This window comes from Corvus moneduloides, chromosome 6, assembly GCF_009650955.1.
Source record: "Corvus moneduloides isolate bCorMon1 chromosome 6, bCorMon1.pri, whole genome shotgun sequence".
Taxonomy (NCBI): Eukaryota; Metazoa; Chordata; class Aves; order Passeriformes; family Corvidae; genus Corvus; species Corvus moneduloides.
Genome location: NC_045481.1, coordinates 26,840,260 through 26,860,066, shown reverse-complemented (window position 1 = coordinate 26,860,066; position 19,807 = coordinate 26,840,260). Strand labels below are relative to the sequence as shown.

The window sequence follows — 19,807 nt, the reverse complement described above, 5'->3', positions numbered from 1 at the left end:
GCAGGAAAACGTTCTTCACCCAGAGGGTAACTGAGCACTGGAACAGGTCACCCAGGGAAGTGGTCACAGCATTAAGCCTGTTCAAGAAGAGTTTGGACAATGCTTACAGGCACATACTGTGATTCTTGATGTCCTGTGCAGGGCCAGGGGTTGGACTCGATGATCTTGATGAGTCCCTTCCAACACAGCGTATTCAATGATTCTATGATTCTGTGATGAAGGAGAGTACCAAAGAATTAATGTAATGATAGATCACCTCACAGCTACTGCTGCTCTGCCACCTGTTCTCAAGCAGTCATGCCAGAAGGCCTTTCAAAGTGACCCTCTGCACCATTTAAAAATATACACCCACTCCAGGAAAGCTTTCTTCAGCATGGTCTGCATAAGGAGCTACTTACGAACCATAACAATTTTGCTGATATTAAATTTGACAATAATGACAAACTTCTGATCTAGCCATAGCACTTTTTTTAGACATTGTTCTGGCTCTTCAAGCTCAAGATGCTAAATGTCCCCTTTATGTCTATAATTAGCTTTTCATAAGAGTGTGAAATTTACTCAAGAGCTAAGGACCTGAGCCAGCCTCAGTGAACCAGTTCACTGTCTGATGAACTCCAAAAGAGAGATTAAAAGCTTTTGGTTTTAATGGCCACTGCCTTACTGTCTTTAGCAGTACTGGATGAAATTATATTTCACTACGTCTTGGGCAGCCCTTTATTGCCAGAAGAAACATTGTGCAAGGTGATAGAGAATAAAGAGATGGTCCTATGATTTACCATTTATGTTGCTCTTGCTGAAAATATTAAGTGTCTGTTATATAAGCAGCATTTTATCTCATGTTGGACTTTTGAGAAGCTGGTTTCATCTTGGCCTCCAGGATGTCTTGTCAGAAGGGCATGAAGCCACATAGGCTGTAGTCTTTTCCAAAATTACTCAACATTTGGATCTTTGTGTTTCAGAGTATTAATGAGATTACAGGTCATAATCTGTAAAAGCTCCCCTGCCACTGCTCTGCTTGACTCCATTCCAGATGAAATCTCTTCAAATAAATCCTGGATCACAACGATACTGCTTTGTGTGTCTACAGCCAAAAAGATGAGAGCAGAAAGGAGGGGAGGAAAGGAAAAAATTGTATGTATCTATAGAAAGGCATTTCTTTCAAGGGTAAAGACCTAAATTAATGAAGTTCTTCATTTATCATCTCTGGAATTTTACAGTATCCATTCTTGTAAGAGAGGCCAATTACAATATTTTGGGTAAAGTAATTAATCTAATGATCTCTCTTCCATTTGAAACTTCTTAATTCCTTACGTCCTTTTCTGTGGATTCACAATGTGAACATATCTAGGCAGGCATCTGTCAGTTATGGCAATTTAAAGCAATTACTTAATTAGCTATGATATATGGTTTTGTTTTACATTGGAGGTATTAGACCTGTTTTCTTTTAAGATGAGAAAAGAAAGGCTAGGTGCAGACAATACACATGAAAGGAATTAATTTAATTTGTAACATTGCATTAGGCCATTTACTGTTTACTATTCAAGGCAGTTAGGGATCCAGCTACCTGTTCTAAATCCCTCATGAAATGGAATCTTGCTCAACTTCTCCCATTCATGGCAAAGACATTACGAGCGCAAAAGACAGGGAAGGCTACACTTGCAGTCAGGGATGTAATTCAAGTAAAATGTATTTGTAGACTTTTCTGTAGTATGACTTCCCACACTACATTACTGCTCCATATAGATTCATCTCTGTGAGAAGGTGAAATTTAACATCACTGGTCCCTTTACAAAAAGGACAAATTTCTACAATGAAGAAGGATGGAGTAAACAGCTTCTTCAGGACTACTCAAGAGTTCTGTGGAACAAAGGTGATTTGAGAGCTCTTCATCTTAAGCACCACCTGACTGTATCCAAATTCTAGACATTACCATTCAAAGAAATGGAAGAAAAGAGAAATCAGCTGGCAGTTTTACAGACTCCAATAGGTAAAAGCAAGGGTTTAACACTAAGTCCACTGCAATGTTTGTAAATAATAGAGGTGTTGGTCTCACCCTCAGAAATGAGTTTCAATCCCACTGATTTTTCTTCAGTGGCTTTTTTTATACGTTGAAGCCACCTTGGAAGACAAGACTCAAGAGCCTAAGTCCCCAGTGACCTTGAAAAAACCTGCTCTATATGAGACGAAGAAAGACAGAGTTGCAACTAAAAAACCTTTTGGTTACTTGTTAAAGGAAAAATAATGGCTTTGCTTAGATGTCATGCTCACACAAAAAGAAGTCCAACATTCATAATCCAGCAATATCTGCACTGTGAGGGAGTTCCTAACCAAATGTTACACCAGGAAGAACTCAACAGTAAGTCCAATAGTACACCAAGTATTTTATAGCATAATTTAACAGGGTCATAAGCATCAGATCTGGGTTTGGTTTCTTTACTACATCCAGGGTGTTAAAGATGTTAGAAAGGAATGTTAAGCTTTTTTTGATTTGTTGGTTTTGGATGGGTTTTGGTTATTTGCAGGCTGGGGAGGTGGGGAGAGTTTTTCAGGGGAAAAGGTTCCATAGGAAACATCATGAAGGGCAAGGAACAGCTTTTTTCAAACAGGATCTTAGCTCTAAGTCTTCAGATTTAACAGATATTTTATTTATTCTCTTCATGGTCTAACAACAGTTCATTATTAAAAGTATTGGTTCTAGCTACTGACTACATAGTTATGCTGTATTAAACCCAAACTGTCTTATATGAAGAATGGGGATCTTCAGCACCTTTCAGGAAACAAGTCCTGAGTGTCAGGATAACCAACTTTGGTAAGGCATCAGAATTTAGAGAAAAACATTGACTGCTGGGATCTTATACCAGGAAAAGTACTACTCTACGTGATGCTTCTGATGCTGTTTCCTCAGGATCCATTTTTGACAACCCAACTGAATGGTACCCAATTGTCTCAGAACAGCAAGCCTTACTCTCAAATGATAAAGGTAGTAGTAGTAGCAGTACTATTACTAGTAGTAATACCCCAGACTGCTCACTCTTTAGGAGAAAAATGCATATTGATGCTTCGTAAACTAAAATCAGTTTTTACACTGTCTTGTTGACTCTTTCTCAGACTTTGAGTACTAAGAAAGTCTTGTATGTGAGATGCCATTACTGACACTGCTAATGGGCTGATGTTTCTTCTGTTGTCTTTTAAGGAACACTGCAGAGTTATCATAACTCCCATTAGTCTGAGAGTCTCCCAAGAAAATAATTGGAATATAGATAAAGGAGGGTACCTAAAATGTCATTGATACTCTAACATGAATTCTCTTTGAATGTGTCTAGCTGGAGGAAAAAAATTAAAAATAAGATATTTTTCTGAGGTGGAAATTAGAATAACAGTGACCATTGTTTCTAATAAACAATTACCCGAGGAAACTCAAAAGAAAAAGCACAGCAAATTAGATAACCTGAAATCCAGAGACTTGAGAAGAATATTCCATTTCTCGGAGCTGGCAGGAGCCATGGAGGGGCACCCACAAGGGTTTGGCTGCTTACCTTGTTAAACATTGCCTGGTTTCACCTGACATGATCTGTAAGCCTGTAAAGCAGTCACACTTCAAGTGCCTTTCATGTGCACTTCAAATCATTTTTCTTTTGAGATATTCTTCACTAACAGGATTTCCCACTTTGGAACGGAGGACTCTTTCAAAAGATAAAAAAACCTCTCAAAAGCACAGCCAAAATGAACAAAATAAATACAGGTAAAACCAAAACCGGGTTGGCACAGCCCTAAAAGGTAATGTTAAGTACCAAGAGCTTTACTTTCAGCTTTATTGAACAGTTTTATTACCTTGCATGATTTTTTCACTTTAGTATTGCTTAAAAGCTTGTTTTTCCTGTAATATATACTTTCACAACAAATTACATGACAGACTAAATGCGTTTGAAAGTGTCCTTGCATCCTTACCATTTGCATTTTGCACTGCCCATATGGGTTATACACGTATCACAAGATGTGTTGCCAAGGCATTCAGCTACAACACAAAATGTTTTCAAGTTCAAAGCTTGTATCATTGTTCACTGCATTCTTATGTTTTACTCTCACTTCTTTTATTTCTCTAGATGTTTCCCTTGCATCAATAAAATCCTGAATATTTGCTGACTTTTAAAATGTGCAAGCCATAAAAAAAAAGAAGAAAAAAAAAGGCCCATATATAAAGATAAAAGATGCATGCTTTTTACAGCTGCTATATTCAGGTATTTTTAAACAGTTAATGTATTAGGATCCAGAAAGTTCAGTTAACCCATCCATAGAGATATTATTGCTCTGTTAGTAACCTTGTCTCCCACCCCAGAGCACATCTGAAGACCCTGTTGCCAGGAGGTTTCCACACAGGCCTGGGGCTTCAATGACAAATCTCCAGCTGCAAGACCAGAGCCTTTGTACTGGCACTCAATGACAGAAAAAAAAATATATATTTTAAAATATAGGTCAAGTTACCTGAGTATGCTCTACTTGCATATAGTATCAGTGGTCATCTTTCTTTTGTATGTTTCCTGGTATTAAATTATTCCCTTTCTTAGTAAAGCTTTTTAAAAATAAATAAATATATAAATAAAACATGATAGAGCTGGTTTTCCCCTCTCAACAGTCAGGTTTTCTCTCTTGAGTGCTAAGTGGGTAGGGGGAGTACAAATCTTGCTTTGAATTTCTTGATTGCATTTTCATGTATGTTGCCAAAGTTTTTCCTTTCTTTATACATGTACAGTCACAAAAGACACTTGGAATAAATTCTACTTGGAAAATACTTTTTAAATGCCCTGAAAGTATCTAAAGATAAGGCTTATGACTGAGTGGAATATAAGAGCAAAAGACAAACATCCCTACAGTGTCTAGAAATTCTCTGGGTTTTCTGATCCTCCTTATTTATTCAGCAATATGCACAGTCCTTCATTGTGTCTCATAACCTATGGCATCTGTGGTAATTTACAAAAGTTAAGGACTACATCTGCATACTCTTGTGTTCTCTCGTGTTGCACACCTTTTTCTTTTGTGTTTCTACTCATTAACTTTCGAGAAGCAACTACCTCACAGGCATTTGTAGTAACAACAGATTGTTGGACTCATACAGCCCGAAAGATCATGTTGGGATACCTGTTTCTTACTGAGTGTATTGTATCTCACTTGAAATGGTGACATGGTACAAATACAAATCAATAAAAAAAGGTACACAGCAGTCTGTGTTATGCTCTAAGAACAGATTACTGTGGTGATTTGGGGCACGTACTCACAGGACAAGCACTCTCACTGAATAAAGCATGTTATGATCAGACTTCGGTACTCAATCCCATCCAGATTCTGTCTTGAACTTTAAGAAATCCAATCTATCCTCTTAATTTGGGATAAATTACTGGTATCACAGAAAGGGAGACTTTTTGTCTCTAAAAATAAATAAATAAAGGTTTAACATAAGGATATGGCGGAAAGAAATAGTTTTCCCCTGGATGAAAGTCTACATTTCAGGATGACAGCCTTCAACCACTGTGGTTGTATTGAGTTTGAAATTTTGCTTGCATTTAACTCAATGTAAACTTCACATGTGTTTATCTAAAAGGAAAATAGGTTTTCTAGAGCCACTCCAAACACAAGGAAATAGTGCTGAGTATGTGTTGCAATAACCTTGCCCTTTTTATTTTTCAGTGAGGTGGAATTATTTGGAAAATGTTCTGTGAAGCACATGTTCAATTATTTCAGTTTATATGTAATTTTAATAAATGTGTCAAAGTTGTGTATGGGCTCAAGTCATCATGATGAATCAGAGCCTATGAATACAAGGTTCCTTGAAATTCTGGAACTGACAATTACACAGGAAAGGAAAGGAAAAATGCTGACAAATAGGTCAAAACAACTCCAACAGAGGCTCTTCAGTAAGCACAGGAAAAGGGAAAGCTGATGAGGAAAAGCGTATCCAAAATCTGTAAAATGCCTGTAAAAGTATGCTCTTGGCAGAACAAAAATAGTTGGTGGCAGAAGAGAAATACAGAAATTAATGGACCAAAGCTATGCATATTATGGGAAAGACTTACAGAAGAAGCTGCAAAACTGCATTTCCTTTCCCTCCTGTTCTCCACTTTCTGTCCTTCCTCCCCTCTTCTCCATTTGGTGTTTACAAATGTGTCTTTGAAAATAAAATCTTGATCCTGTAAAGTGAAATAGAGCTATGGCACCAATTTCAAATGAAGTTTCCTGACTTCAACACACCACTTGAGTGTCCAGGAGGAAGATGATTTGACCATGATCAGAAACCTGGAGTTCAACTCAGTGCCCAAATATAGATGGGCTGCTGTCACTTTTGCTACCCAGGGATATCCCAGCTGGGCTGTAGTTACCACTCTTGGAGCCCATTGGTCTCCTTCAGGATCTGCCAGCTCTGTGTCACTGGCTTAGGTATCCCAAGATGACTCTGGGGCCTAAAAGGCAATGATAAGGCACCAAACTGCACTCCAAATTCACTAGTCATGTTTTTATCCAGAATACTTTTTGCTATCGACAACCATAGTTTACATGAATGGCCAAAATCTGTATGTAATGAATAATCATGCATCTGTGCTAAAAGGTCAACAGTAGGAAAGTGTACAGCTAAAACAGTAAATTTTTTTACCATGTCTGTATAGTTAAATTTAGCAGATCTATATACATTGGTCAATTTAGTATAACTTAAGGCTGCTTCAATGAATATTATATATGGTCCTTATGTCCAATATCTCAAATTTCAACTAAGAGAAAAAAAATTGCAAGTGGAGAATGTCTCTTTACCAATTAGAAGAAGATACTTGGAGCTGAGGACAATCACTGAAACTTTCAAGTTACCAGATTGTTTGGGTCAATGTCAAATGTTAAACTAGGTTGTACAGACAGAGATGTGTAATGCAGACACCACTGTGTTATTAAATTTCTGGGAAGTAATAAACTGGCACTGGAAGTGTAAAGGAAAAAAAGCAGTAATGTGGAATGGCCCCTTATTCAGGAAACTTTGAAAATGTGCAGCCATAATAGCTGTGGTGAAGTTCCCTTAAATGAGGCCTTGGTATGCTGTGGAATAAAGTCAAAATAGGAGATTGTGGCATTCCAAGTCGTACTGAATAAATGCATACATTGGGCCAAATTGTGATCTTACTCATGAGGGAACATTTTTTTCCTCTTTTCAATAAAAAAAAAGGGAGCTGAGAACACTTTAAGATACGGGGCACAAATGTGTAATTATTCTTGGCTAACATGGTAGCTGTTGATCATTTAATGAAACCATAATTACCATATAATGGCAGGGTATTTATATGACAGATTACTACATTATTACAGGGTAAGTGTGTGATTATTTCTGTCCTCAAAATCAGAATAAAAACACATGGAAGTGGAAAAATAAGTTGAAAAAAGAGAGAAAAAAGATCTGAATTTCCCAGTGCCACTCCCATATTGTTACTCTATCCGCACCTCAATCACACAGTGATGGCAGTGGCCACCGGCATTCATGATGAAGCCAAATCTCCTCAGGAAACCCATGGCATAGCACAACAGATCATAAGGCTCTCTGCCAAATGGCTGCAGCTCTAGGCTTCATTGTACTCACAGTTCAACTGATTCAATAGCAATTTGGTTGCTGGCCTCTTGTCCTCAGAAGACACTCTACTCCTGCTTGTTTGGAGGGATCGTATGCATGATGGATGTAAAAAATTGTACTGAGAGGTCCTTAACTCCCCCTTCTATGCCTTTAGGAAAGAACAGGGAACTAATGTGGGTTTCAAAGTAATACTGGTTTTGTCCTGGGCAGATAAGTTTAATTTGTCAGAGCTGAGCACTGTTTGCCATGGTTAGATTTCAGTCAACACTGCTGGTGTTCACTGGTGGAGTTTTGACCATTTAGTAAGGATTGATTTAAATTGTAGGAAAATACTTAAATGATTCCATTTATGGGGCAAAATGTGATGAAACGTTTTGACTTTACGAAGTTGCAGAGAGAGTTTTATAAGCTGAATACAGTCCGTCTCAAGCTTTATGAACAGGATGGCAACTTTCCATGTGGAAGGCAAAATCAAATTGTAAACCCAGATGATTCATTTATTCCCCAAACTCTACATGTGTGTTAAAAGAGCTATACAATCATCTGCTCCACCTGAATTTGCCTCTGCATCTTCAGAATGCCACTTCAGCTGTGTGGGAGAAGGTTGACAGCACTCCCTGTTTCCAAAAAGCACTTGCTGAGGCAGTATTCTAAGATACAATTATTGTAAATGCAAGACTTTGGCCCTGAATAATAACTTCTGAATTCGGCAGGATTCTTAAATCTGTATTTCCTAGATTTTTATCCAAGAAGCAGATTACTGTAGCTATTTTCAGTCTTTAGTAATTTATTTACTTTTTTCTTCTTGAAGTTCTTTGCAGTGAGGGAAAATGGACTTTGGTAAAAGACACATGCTGTTATGTTTGCTCAGGATTTATCTTGTAGATATGTAAAAGAAATACAGGTTGGAAGAGAAAATAATTTAGAGGCACTAAGAAATCAGTCTCTGTATATTTATTTAGAAGTTAGCTGTAATTGCAGTATTTTGTAAATAGCTTCCTTAATAAATTGGTTATTACTCCAAGTGGTCAAGGATTGCTCATAACTCACTCTTGCTAGGTTATTTCTCCCTGCACAGAAAAAGCCCCACTTTGGTCCTTAAAATAATAGTTCATGCAAGATGCTGGTGGGAGCTCAGTTATGTCAGAGCCTAACCCAGCTCTCCCTGAACCCAAATGGAGCCTCAGCACACTTCCAACAAGCAGCAGCATTCATTCATAAAAGGCAACAGGTAGGGAGATGATGCATGTTGTCTGGGAGAGTAATGACTTCTTTAAACTGTTTCACACTTATTCAGTGTTGTGCCTTTTGTGAACCATGCCCCAGATTTACTCTAGATAAAATTAATGAATGAAAGAAGTTCTATGTACTGCACCCTCTGCTTCTGGTATCTCTTTATTACAGGCTGCTTCTGCCTCCACTACGTTTTTAGAATTATAAATCAAATACCTTTACAGTAGCACCTATAGATCCCATGGAAAATAAAGTCAGTATTAGGAAGGTCTAAATTCAGAAGATTGAAGTGTTAACATTTTTGCCTCTCTGGTGTTCTTCATAAAGATTATTCTTATAAAGATAAATGTAGGTAGAAACTGAGTTATTTTAATGTTTTTCAGATTAATTGTATTTGTAAAATCTTGTCAGCAGGTGCTGGTTTCAGCAGACATCAAACACTAAGACATTCAGCAGCAGAATACGAATAATCCTATGCTGCTTCTTTTGGGAATAGTGATGTTTTGATTATTAACATTTCCATTAGAAAAAATATCATAAGATTTTGATAAAATGTAATTTTTTTCAAAGTCTTGATCACTCAACGGGACATGAGGAAACATTTGCCCTCTCACCAAACCATCTTACACCTAATATTAATCTTTTAAAAAATCTTCCAGCAATTAAATCATATGTTACTCTGGAAATCCTTTACAGACATTATAACGCTGTTATCAAGGACCCAAACCCTTCTGGTACAATAAAATTTCACTGACTTCAACCTAACAAAGTAGAACTTCAAGGAGGTTCCTTGAAGGATAGTCTTTAAAATACAGTTGAAAAAAAATTGCAATTACTTCTTATAAATATGTACTATTTTTCAGCTATTGTTATCTGTACTTCTCTCTCATCCATTTCTAAGCAAAGGTCATATATTAGTCATTTTATTATCAGATTCTCCTGGAAAAAAAATCAGAGGCTCAAGAAATTTTCTCCCAAGCTAAAATAAGTCAACTTCCAGGGTTTCAAATTCTGGCAAGCTAACTTCTCCAAGGTCTCGTAAAAATTCTGGGCTGTTATCTCCATATGCCTGATAGATTTTTTTTTTTTTTGTGATCGTAATTAAAACCGTCTGTCCTTTCTCTGTGACTTCAGGAGAATGGCAATGAATCACAAGAGCTCTAAAGCAGAGAGAAGGATAGAGGCTGAGGTTAGCAGCTCAGAATCACTTAATCTGCTGTATTTCATCCATTGAAATATAGATCCAAAGCACTGCCTCCTAATTCAAACAACTGTAGAACAAGTCACCATGGCAGAAGGTTGTATCACAGTCATCATAGGGAGACAGAGTAGTCCTGGGTTTGGATTGAAGCATAAAGAGGTGTAAAATAAAATAATTTATATGGAACATAACTATCTCTCTTAACACTAACTTTTACTCTTCTTGCATAATCTATTAGAACTTTCCAGGAATGCTTTCAACAATCTCTCAGTAATATACAGTTTTTGAAATAAGAGTGTGTGAAAAGTGAAATAAATTCATGAGGCACAAAAATGACACTGAAACCAGTACTGCAGTCTTATCAAGTCAAGAAATACCTAACCTTCAAAATATAATTTAGAAAATTAATTCATTATTATATTTTCATATTCTGTTGTATTTGACACTACTCTTTCTTTCTTACACCTTGCTATCCATTCTCCAAATTTAATTGTTTTCCTGCCTTTTTGGAGCAATTTCCAGCTTTAAGACTTTTTCGCTATTTGGAAGAAAGCTGCTCACTAGGTGGGTCACTTCCCCCTCCCCCGGAGGCATTATCTCCTTCCCTTTTAAAATGAGAATGAATTTCAGCAACAAATTGATCTGATCTCAGAACAGGAGATCTGGAAGATATAATCTTAATGAAAGTCTTAATAAGCTAATCACATTCCTGAGGATCTTGTACATTGGTAACCTGTTGCTCAGGGAAGCAAAAATGAGTTTGATATGGTCCTTTGAAGTTCAGGTCCTCCCCGATGAGTCAATTTCTTATGCAGAATGAAGCAAGCATTCATGTACTCTGCTCCCATAATTCTCAGGCTGTATATAATCACCAGCTTTGGCTCCCAAATTCAGGGGAAAATGTTGAATGTCATGTGAGAATGACAGCAGATGTCTGAAGCATCAATACACTGGCTGCCTACTGAGACTTGACGACCTTGGCACTCACTGAAGTTCAGAAAACCAAGTATCTCTGAAGGTCTAAATCTTAGGTAGTATCACTTTTTATTTTCTAAAAGAGTTGGGTACATAAAACTATTTGAGAACCTGGATCTAAGCACTCCATGAGGTAAAGCTTTTTAAGAAGAATAAGGTTTGCTGATCAGAGACTAGTTTTCTATCAAACAGTGTGCAGTGCTGCCCTAATAAAACAAAATATACAACTACCATGACACAAATATTCTAAGAGGAACAAAAGCATTCCTGGTATAATTCTTTTGAAATCAGCAAAAGAGATGAAATTGGAATCAACCTTCTTAGGGAAAAATCTTTTACTTTTAATAAATAATATTTGTACAGCATATAGTAATTTTAAAAGTGTCTTTTATCAAATTTATTTTGATTTCATGGAAACATGTACAGCTATTAATATAAGCAGGCTTATCAGTCCAATTTCCTACTGAATGTTCTTTTTGTTAGTTTTCTTTATTTTCTTTTTAGTTTCCTGCTTTATCATTCAGAAGGTTTGCACTGTATTCCTGTACATATTTGGTTTGGTGCCCAGAAATGTATTATTTTAACACGGCTATTCATTAGAAGTTATTACTTTACAGGGGTTCTACCATGCATACATAATTATATATATGCCCTTCTATGATGAACACTGTGATAACGTTACCATAAAAGATTTTTCTTTTTAGGGTTTATCATCTCTGCCATTTCAAGTCACATTGGTTTGACTAATTCTGGCATCTAACTTTCTAAGTTCAATTATTTTTTCAAAAGGTACTAAACTGCCAAAACTTATTTTTCATTTTTTTTTCAGTAACATTAATCCTTCAGAAACTATTGGGACTGAGACTTGTCCTCCCTCTACGTTCTCCAAGGAAGAAGCAAGCATGGCTGCTAACACACAGAATGTCCCTTGGCCAAAACCAGTAAGCCAGTTTTCAGTGACATGCCCAGGACTACTGTGATGCTTTCTCAAATTTGTTTTTATAACCATATATTTAAGTAGCTCCATGTCACTCCATAAAGATAGTTTTTTTTAAGAATATCTCCAGATACACATAGGTTGAGGGGTTTTATTTCTTTTTTAAGACTTTGAGAAAGTTTTAAATGACCAATTTTATGATGACAACAATTTAAGAGAATGTTTAAGATAAAAAGGTAAAAATAGTGATATTTCCTTGCAACCTGTTTCTATGAATCTGAATCACAAGGCCAAGTAAGAGCAGATAAAAATTCTTCACAATCTTTGCAGAGAGCTGGCATTAAAAGTTCGAGTAACTGTGTGAGCAGTGTAACAGAGCATTGTACCATTGTAGTTGGTCAGGAGCCAACACTTCCAAGTGGACCTGAAAAGCATGCTATATGCTGGTGTGACATTAAAGTTACAGAAATGTCTTCAGTACTGAGATATCTGATTTGCTTCCAGCAGCTAAGGCAGAATGAACAAGATCACCTAGTACACTTGAAGGAGACAGAACATTTAGCATTTTGCTGCTTCATTCTCATCATTGTCCACCCGGAGTATTGGGAGGATAGATTTGAGACTTAATCTACAAGCTAACTTAGACTTCTTAAATCCTATATTGCACGTTGTTTTTCTTTTGTCACCCTCTACGCATCTAAGATGGCTTATGCCCTTGTTCAAGTGTTGATGGGACATTAAGTGATATTTTCACTCCAGAGAGTCCACAATTACAGAATTATTCTGAGCTGCAAAGACATTAATGAATATAAAGAATTAAGCATCCAGTGAAACTTGGAATTGCTGTACTTATACTAAAAGAGTTTATATTATAATATTTAATTGATGGGAAATGGATCTAGAGCATAGAGAATATTTTAGAATTGTTGAGGAAAAAACCCCCAAAACTGAAAGCTATACATCAATTATACAATATGTAATAATTTTGAACTATATACTTGCCTTCACATATGTAATTCATGCTTTTGTATAATATTTTTCCATTGACACAGTTTTGTACTGTAATGTGATTATACAGTGGTATTTGTGGAATGACAGAATCCATGAAATGGTAAAGCAAAGGACATCTCTGGACTCATACAAAACATAACAGGATCTAGTTGTGCATCTGCTGGTTTTATGTAAGTTCTTCTGAATGTTTTAGAAGTCAATAGTGATTAAGTTGAAAAAAATTGTTGAAGATTACTTTTCCTGATAAGTAGCTAAATTTATTCTCCATTAATCAAATGTTGCAAATCCTCTAAATGTTCACTAAAGTGAAGGTAGTCTTGCTCTCATTTCTTTAGTTTTCAGAAAGAGAGGCAGCGAATGTGTTTTTTACAATTGCCACCCTCTGCATGAGACTCCTTCAGCCTGATTCTCATGACTACCTAGCAAAAGCAAGAGTTTGAGGCACTGTTCAAAGAGTATAGGATATGGGATATCCTGCCTAACATTTCTCTCTAGAAAGCATGCTGTAGTAGTATGTGATCTGTGCTGTTAAATGGTATTGTGCAATTACCCTAAAAGCCTAGCGGAACTAGCTACCTCACCATCTTCTGTGACACTACCCTGCTGAGTTTTTTAATATATTGTGTGAAAGTGGTGATACACGAATCTTGTACTTAATAAAGTTGGTTCTTTTCTCCACAAAATGAGGCTACATTGAATGTAGTTGGTACTGTGTGGGGTTAACTTTCTGTAGCCTGTTACCTTTGACTTCAATGACTTGAAATAAAAAATGAATCTCCACAACTCCAATGAGACTCACTTCTGATAATATTGGCCCATTGACTTCAATGAAACACTATTAAAAGTTATTCTCAATTCACTTTAATAGTAATTTTTAACAGTATCAGGCCACTGATTCCACTATCACACTTTCTAGACTGAATGTTCAAACACTTCATAAAGACAAAAGCAAACCTTCATATACTTCAGTGAAAACTTATTTCTTGTGATTGTAGTTTGTTTACTTCCTGATAAGCAGTACCAAATATTATCTCATAGGAAAGAAAGAAGTATCTTCCAGACTTTTTGTTATGTAAACATTTTTTGGGGGGATACGGGGAAAAGATAAAAAACCCAGAATGGCATATTAAAACCAAATGGATTAACATTCTTCCTTAACCCTCATGAAAGTCATATGAAAGGTCCAATAAAATATAAGTAAGTATTTTAAGAATGCTTTTCGGTTTTTTTGATGATGATGGTTTGCATTGTGTGGAGTTGTTTTTGGTTTTGCTTTTGTTTCATTTTGCATTTTTGTTTGGGTTTTTCTGTGGATGTTTTTTGGTTGGTTGGTTGGTTTTATTTTTTAGGAAACTGCAGAATTCTTCCATGAAATTAAACTGAAAATTGAGATAATTGAGGGATGAGGAGTATGTTTGCTTTTGCTTCCTTGCTTGAAACAGACTACATCTCAATTACTCAAATTCATGACTGAATTAGGTGCATTGAAGATCTAACCACTATGCTGTACTAGAATGCTCTTCTTATTCTTGTTTTCTCAGAGGGAAAGTGTTACTGAACCTTTTTTCCCCACCCATCCAGATCTGAGGTTTGATGTCTGCTTAAGACATACATATGCCTTCTGATATTTATGTATTACAATTTGCTTTGTTTGAGCTCTTCAGAGTTTGTCATTCATTTGGATTCTTTTGTTCTAACCCCCGATTTAACTTGAAATCTATCCCTCTACATGCAAGACAATTTTGCCATTTTCCTTCAGAAGCCAGACAATTTATAGATGAGCTCAGACCAAATAAATCAGGCAAGATATATTTATAGGTATAATATACCATATATATTAATATATATTTTTAATCAACTTCATACTGTCACTCTGCAGAAATAATTAGCTGTTAGGAAGGCACACACTGCTGCTATCCAAAGCAGGCACTATTGCTGGTATCCAGGCTAGGGCACCAGAACAGCCAGCGGTCAGTCAGCCACTGCATACGGCGTGTGTCCATTAGTGATGAAGTGAGTCTTCTTTGTTTCCCTGTATTAATTCACTTGAATGACTGTGTAACTACAATCATCTTTAGAATGAGCAATTTCTCCACAAGAGAACATTTACAATAATTCTGAACAAAGAAATAGAGATTCAAACACACATTAACTTCAGTACTTGGTGGTGGGAAAATGCATCGACTCATCTTTGGTTCCCCAGCTCCTCTTCTCACAGCATGAAGCCTCAGGAAATTCTCAGTTTTACTCTCCAAACAAGAACTGTATCTTGGCCAGTGGTCTCCATTTTGGGTTGACTAGACTTCTGAATACTTGTGCATGAAATCCAGTGGTCTAACATTCCAAGTTAACAGGCGAGTCAAATTCTAGTGCCTATATGTGACAGTGCCTATATATGATAGTGAATGTTCAACCCTGGAATTCTTTTGAAGGTTAGTATTAACTTATCACCTTGCAGCCTCATAACTGAAACTAATAACAAATCACTAGGGTTCTGCTTGCAAAATGATGTTATTTTTTAAATTATGGAATAATGTGTGTATGATAAAATGAACAATATCAAAATAAAGTTCCTACTTGAAGAAATATTGTTTGATACCTATAAAGGTACATTCAAATTAGCATGTACAGAGCATATATATAGTATGTCTTTTCTTTTCTTTTCTTTTTCCTTTCCTTTCCTTTCCTTTCCTTTCCTTTCCTTTCCTTTCCTTTCCTTTCCTTTCCTTTCTTTTCTTTTCTTTTCTTTTCTTTTCTTTTCTTTTCTTTTCTTTTCTTTTCTTTTCTTTTCTTTTCTTTTCTTTTCTTTTCTTTTCTTTTCTTTTCTTTTCTTTTCTTTTCTTTTCTTTTCTTTTCTTTTCTTTTCTTTTCTTTTCTTTTCTTTTCTTTTCTTTTCTTTTCTTTTCTTTTCTTTTCTTTTCTTTTCTTTTCTTTTCTTTTCTTTTCTTTTCTTTTCTTTTCTTTTCTTTTTTCTCCTAAATGTTTGTTTTCCTAGAAAGCCTTATTAAGGGATATTCTTTCAGTTTTTAAAGATCTTTCTAACTAACAGTGAAGACAGCAGATATTTTAAACTTTATACATTATATAAATTAACTCCAGATATGTATGATCCACAAACCAAACAGCACCATATGAATGCATGTACACATATATCAGGACTTACAAGTAAAAGGAAGACAGAATGATTGGCAACGTCAAGCATCATCTGTTATAACAGTGGTTTGAAGAGTTTGGAGTCTCTCAAAAGTCAAATTATTTTGCATTATTCCCACTCACAGATTCTTCTTCACCTAAAAAGCAAATGTAAAAGAGCAATGTTAGTGGAAGTAGCAAGGATTCATAAGAATATTCTGAAAGCTAAAAATACTGTTGCTATTTAAACTGAATAATTCTTCTTCTTATCTTCAGATATGCAAACTTTGAAATATTATTAATGCATACCATAAAAAGTGTAAGGTGTACAATGAGTTCAAGAAAAATCTTAACCTTGTGGTTTTTTTCTACTTCAGGTGTTTGATTTATCAGCTTCAGTCATTTTATTAATTCAAGGTTCTTTTCCATATAATATCTTTATTATGCAGATTTTCACCCTTTGTATTTATTTATAAGCTGGAAACACTTGACTAAAACTGATAAAAATCAAAAGTTCAGCCTAGAAAGAGTAACAGATTAGAGTATAGTCTAGATTAATCTATTCACTGTGCTTGGCTGGCATATAGTGAAAGACAGGACATACAGACAAGCAGTTATTGAATTGACGGCACAGAAAACAGCATGGACTGTTAGTAACATTCTTCAACAAAAATTGTAACTTTTTAATGAATTAGTGATTGCATTTGAATCTTAGAAGAATTACTGCTATATGGCCAAAATACTTCTACCTGTATAATAGTTTTTATCTCCATATGGTTTAATTACTTTAGGAAAAAATATTGATTTAGTTCAGTTAAAGGAGGAGATAAATAGTGATTATTACCCATTGCAACTATAAATAAACTCTGACATTGTGCAGATGTTGTTGCTGTTGTTATAATACCTACTTGTATGGACTCTGATATTTCTTCTTGTTCCAGACTAAAAAGGCCAAATCTATTTTAAATGAAATACTCTTGAAAATCTGTAGGAGGTTTTTTGCCAGAATAAAGGACACATTTCAAAAGAAATTATAGTTTGCTGGAGGAGTTCCTGTTGCTTTTTCTTCTGTGTTATGTAAGGAGAAGAAATAGGCCATATCATCAACAAGTAATAATTTTCACCAACCTGTCCTATCGAGGTACTAGTAAGATGCAGTCATTGCTGGTTGTCAAGTTATTACAGAAAAATAAGGATCCATAAATTGGGGCAAAAATAAAAAAGGTACAATAAAGCCTCTTTAATGAATTTTGAACTAAGAGAAATTGCAATTTTCTTCCAACAGCCATTATATACCTAAATGATAGATACTCTATAGCCAAATATATGTTACCTCAAATGTGTAATGAAGAGAATAGTGGCTTAATTCCGTAACACCTAAAACATATATATTGATGACCAGAAAATCACATTATCTGTTTCCTTCAGAGAGTCCAGAAGTTCTCCATCCAATATGGTGCCAATACCTAATTTTGTTTTAGTCTCAAAAATCACAAAGACGCTTTCTATGTTGTGCACTTATTAATAGAAAAATGAGATAATATGATACACTGATAGTGAAATTCAAGAATGTTAGGTAGTCTTCCTGAGTAATTTCAAACAAACAAACTATTCAGCTTTATTTAGATACAAACTACAGCCCAGACCACTTTCTGATAATGAAAATACACTTTGAGGTGGTGGGAATACTTGCAAACAAAGAAGAAAAGAGGAAACAAACTCAGTGTATTCCAAATTTGGTACAATTTATGGCCAATCTGTGGGCTACCCTATCTGTGAAAATGAAAATTAAAATAAAGCTCTAGCAGTGGGCTAAGAAGATCTCCAACTGTTTCCAGTTTTGTCAAAATGAAAGTCCCCAGGCAAGGAATTCTGAAGTGTGAAATGTAAGGACCCTTCTCAAGTGCTGCATGTAACATTGGTAGTTATTTTCAGTAGCTATTATAGTATGGCTACAAACAACAGAAATGCAAGTAATGTGGATGGAGGTCTATCTTTGAAATGAATAAAGCTTCCTCTTTAAGGTTTGTGATAGGCCATATAAAAATACTAGGAAGGTTTGGTTGGTTTTTAACCCAAGAGAAATTTGAAATTGAAAGAGTAAGGTTTGATATGTGTTTAAATTTTGAAGACCACCTGTGAGTATGCTTGATGCTTCAATTCCTTAATTAAGGAAAAAAGGAATGAAAAAATTTGGACAATCATCTTCACAGGGACAACTGAAACTGCAGAATAATAAATATTTATAAATAATAATGGTACTCTGTTAGAGATTCTTGTGCCTGGAAAGATGCATTTTCAGACAGGCTAGCCTGCATTCAAGTTTTTGACACATATATATATCCTTATAAGTTTTGATTATTTTTGGAAAAACACTAAGACCAAAGATCAAAGTATTTATTTCTGATCCTTATGTATGCTTGAAGTTTCAGAAACTGTTAGCGGAGTCACAGATGTACCTGGCTGCCCACCTGGGACTGCTACACAGGAACCCAATGCACTGCCTTCAATGAGTGGAAAAAATAATGCTGTTGTAAAATAGAACCCCGCCACACCAACTACGGAGAAGCATGTCTTTAGGGACCTAGCACAGCTTTAAACTGCACTGGATGCAATTTGGACAGTAGGAGACAAGACACAGGCATGGGGATATTCTTGTTGGAAGTTCATTGCTGCATGACTCAGCAGAGCACCAACAGTGGCCACCGAAGAAGAAAGGCTATGTTGGACTGTACTAGGCTTGCCTGAAAAGCTCTGAGTGAAAGCTCAATGCTTTTTTTGCTGTATGTATAATTAAGTTGGATTCATTCATCAGAAAATAATTAGGAGAAAGAGAGCATGTTTGTTTTCCATTTCTTCTGAGTTAGAAGAGACTGACTGCTTAGTAAGGGAAAGAGTGAGAATCCTCCTCTAAGAGCAGTCAAAAACCTTGAGCTGTCTTTTGATCCCGCCTTTCCAGGACACACCAGTAGGTGCTTCTGCAAATTATTTTGTTTAGGAGCACTGACAGAGGCTACAAATAAATTTAAATAAATAAATGAAAGGGAAAAGTATGTTGACTAGCCCTGTGTTTTTTAAAGTTTCACTTATCTTATGGATGAACAGGACCAAAAATCTGAATGTGGCGAGAACACAGGATAATGTGATGACATTTCTTAGAAGGCCTGGAGATAAAAAACACCTACATGATTTGGTTTTCCACTTTTTCAAGTAAGGCTTCTTATCAGGCTGTGTGGCATGAATCAGGTTTTTGGGGAGGTGGAAGCAGCAAAATTTAGTTGTGGTCTCCATGGCCCTAATTTGATGTCAGTGAAGTAGCAGATTACTCTACTTGGAGGTGTAAGACTGGTCTTGAAGACAAAGGAATTGAATACACAAGTGCTAAAACTGCCTGGAGGAATATCACAGATCTGCAGAAGCAGGTAGAGTTGGAAAAAATGATCTGGCTGCCTCTCGATCTTCTCAAGGTGCTAGAAAATTTGTGGGTGATCAACACTGCAGAAAACCTCTGGAGATAACTCACTCACTAAAATTTAGGGCCAGAGCAAAGTGTGCAACACACAAGAAATTGACTTTAATGCTGATTCTCCAGCCTTGGAAGATGACCTGTCCTTTGTCATTACATGGTGGGCCAGAGGTGCTCCTTTGCTTTCACATAGAGTGTAAATTAGGCTAGCAGATGATAGGGAAGACATGATACTCCTTCCTGAGGCAGCTT

The 19,807-nt window shown here is 36.0% G+C and overlaps 1 long non-coding RNA gene across 6 annotated transcripts in view; it reads right to left on the bottom strand.

The window, feature by feature from the left end:
* The window catches only part of LOC116445892, a 95,383-nt gene that overhangs the window by 69,996 nt on the left and 5,580 nt on the right, over positions 1-19,807 (bottom strand). For 5 of the 6 annotated variants that reach the window (XR_004240930.1, XR_004240927.1, XR_004240928.1 and 2 more), the window contains exons 4-5: positions 16,121-16,247; positions 6,069-6,182 (exon numbers count right to left, since the gene is read on the bottom strand). This is a non-coding gene — a long non-coding RNA (uncharacterized LOC116445892). The remainder of the gene's footprint in view (positions 1-6,068; positions 6,183-16,120; positions 16,248-19,807) is intronic. The other variant, XR_004240929.1, reaches the window with a different exon arrangement.